The sequence below is a fragment of the Triticum aestivum genome, chromosome 6A (assembly GCF_018294505.1).
Source record: "Triticum aestivum cultivar Chinese Spring chromosome 6A, IWGSC CS RefSeq v2.1, whole genome shotgun sequence".
In the NCBI taxonomy this organism is placed as follows: domain Eukaryota; kingdom Viridiplantae; phylum Streptophyta; class Magnoliopsida; order Poales; family Poaceae; genus Triticum; species Triticum aestivum.
Window position 1 is genome coordinate 11,961,244 of NC_057809.1, and position 3,288 is coordinate 11,964,531.

Below are 3,288 nucleotides of genomic sequence, written 5' to 3' on the forward strand. Positions count from 1 at the left end.
GTTTGCAGCTCCTCACGTCCATGGCATGTGGTGTAGGCTGCATGGGGCCACCAGCAAGTGCTCTCCAAAAGAATTTCGCGGCACACAAGCAGCTAGCCGCAATGTAGGATCTGCCTACATCCTATGATGCGCGCTCCGCCGCCCGAAGCTGTATTTAATCGTTTGCCTTCTTAATATAACTATGGCCCTGTTTGAATTCATTGGTTAGAGTTAGTTTGAGCTAGTTTGGGCTCAGATAGCTCTAAAGTATCCGAACATGAGGGCTAGCTAGTTTGAGCTAGTTACATCTAACTCACCTAAAAAAAACTATCCCACCCAAGTGGTGCTAATTGGAGCTAGTTCTCCTTGTGCATTTATTGTCAATCTAATCTTGTCTTCCAAACACCTATTTGGCTAGAGTTAGTTCAGGGCCAGTCATGAGTTAAAAACTAACTCTAACCTCTAGCTAAGTTAGAGTATCCAAACAGGGTCTATGGCCGGTCTTGATGAGCTAGCCCGATGGAAGAGAAGTCAGATTGGGGCACAAGCTAGAGCGAAGAGGTTCTTTCTTGTGGATTCATTTGTTTTTGGAGGCACCTAAGAGCATCCAAAGAAAGAAGCTAAGAAGTACAGACATGGTACACTAAAGAAAAAAGCTATGTTCAAGCATCCGATGTTTTGTGATTCCATCCAGGCATTCAATCAATGGTAGAGTCGCATGTGCGATACACAAATTGGATTTCTCTATGACGCACAAGGAGGGAATCAACTCCAAATCGATTTCACGGACTAATCCGTGATTGAAAGATTAGGAGGACAGTAGTATTCCTAACCCATCAAAGTTTGAATTCTAGACTTAACATTGGTGTTTATATTTTCTAGATTTATTTCAGACTTTTCGACGATGTTCGTTCAGCGAGAGGAGATGTTCCCGTCCACTACGAGACGCGGGTGTGACACTTCGTGTATCTCAAAATCAAACACCAAGAAAAACTATAGAAATAGTAGCATCACTTGGGCTATAACTTATCACAGAGGAGATGTTCCCATCCACTAGAGAAATCATCACAGAGGACAACAGAAATGATACTTTAGGAATTCTCAAGAAAAACTATAAAATAGTAGCAGGACTTGGGCTATAAATTACGGGGAAAATCAAACACCAAGCCATCGCACTAGCTAGCTAGAAAGTTTTCTAAGTACATTAAACAGGCTAGTTAGCCATGGCTCAAGTTCTTCGCAGCTTCCATGAGCATGAAGTCCTTGTGCTCATCGTATGCCCTCTTGTCCTCCTCCTCATCCTTCGGTTTGCCACGTCCACGACAACCACAAGGAGAGCAGACAAGCTGCTCCAAGACTCCCATCGCCTCCCTACAAGCTCCCTCTCATCGGCCACCTCCACCTCGTGGGCTCACTGCCCCACATTTCCCTCCGCAGTCTCGCCGAGAAGCATGGCCCCGATGCCATGCTTCTACGCCTTGGCGCCGTCCCCAGCCTTGTTGTGTCGTCCGCTCGTGCAGCCATGGCAGTTCTTCGCACGCACGACCATGCGTTTGCGTCCCGGGTACAGTCCGCCATGACTGGCATCCTCTTCTATGGATCAACTGATATGGCCTTCTCCCCATACGGGGATCACTGGCGCCAGATAAGAAAGATCGTTGCAACACATCTTCTCAGTTTCAAGAAAGTTGGCTCCTACCGTCTTGCCCGGGAAAAAGAGGTAATTGGTTTCTGAGTAGTAGTTTCTGCAATATGTCACCAAGAACAAGATTTTTCTATTAATATGGATAGAAGTTTTTTATATCGTGAAAGTATATTTTTTCCAAGACAAACTAATAGCGAGTTTTGAATATATTAATCGTCAAACATAGAGAAGAAGTTTGACTCCGCGTTGATATATTTTCGACTAGAGAGGCTACTACTAACAAACCTTGTGGTGGTTAGTGGTTACTGAGGTCCAAGTAGTGTTGACTTTGTTTTTCGGTATGGAAATTTGCAATTCATGGTATACGTTGACCACTATTGATCATCCACTCATCCATGGCTGAATGATCGACAGGTACAACACGCTATGGCGAGGATCCGCGAGGCAGCCGCCAGGAGCGCTGCAGTGGATCTTAGTAAGCTGCTTAGCTCGTTCACCACTGATATTGTTAGCCATGCTGTGTCGGGGAAGTCCTTCAGAGGTGGCGGTCGAAACGAGTTATTCCGCGAGCTGGTAGAGACTAGCTCCATGCTAATAGGTGGGTTCAACCTGGAGGATTACTTCCCCAAGTTGGCAAGGCTGGACGTGGTAAGGAGCAGTGGCGGAGCTTCATGGGGCCAACCTGGCCTCAAGGCCCGGATGATCCGGCCTAACCCAGTTTTCTGACAGCAGCTCATTAATCGGGCTGTAACTTTTGCATACGAACTCGGATTAAGATGATTTTTATATCAAAATCAATCGCCTCGACGATACACACAACTTTGCTGTTGAACACTTTTTGATCTGAGGCCATCTGGAGGGTGTTTCGGGCCGTTTTCTAACATCTGCAGCAGAAAAAACTGTCCGGACGTCCGGACTTCTACCCGGACTGCCCGGCCTCCATCCGGATCATCCGGGACTGGACCCAGATCATCCGGCTTCAGCGCCAACCTTCTGGTGTCTTGATGCTCCAATTACCCGGATGATCCGGACAGGACGCTGGCCCGGATGATCCGTCCAAACATTGCTGCAGCGCACGGTTTTCCTGTAACTTTTGCATACGAACTTGGATGGGGACGATCTTTATATCAAAATCGTCCGTTTCGACGAGACAAAGAACTTTGCAGTTGTAACTTTTTTCATCAGAGGCCATCTTGGTTAGGTTTCATGCCATTTTCTAATCTGGTGTCAATACGAGCATCTCTAAGATTGTCATAACTTTTCCATCCAAGCTCCGTTTTGGACCATCTATATATTTATTCCCATCGGCTTGAAGAGAGTCATCCAATGGTGACATGAAATCATGAATTTGACATCATCTCATTATAGCCTCAAGTTACTCTTTGCGATCATACCATTTTTGAGCGTCAAGACATGCCCCCCTATTTTTTCACTAGTAAAAAAATGGCCTGTTGTCCCGGTTCGTAAGGGCCTTTTGTCCCAGTTCCTGAACCGGGACTAAAGGGTCGGTACTAATGCCCTGTCCCTTTAGTCCCGGTTCAATCCAGAATCGGGACAGATGGGCCTCCAGGTGGCCTGTGCGCGGAGCCCAGGCAGGAGGGCCTTTGGTCCCGGTTGGTGGCACCAACCGGGACCAATAGGCATCCACGCGTCAGCATTTCTAT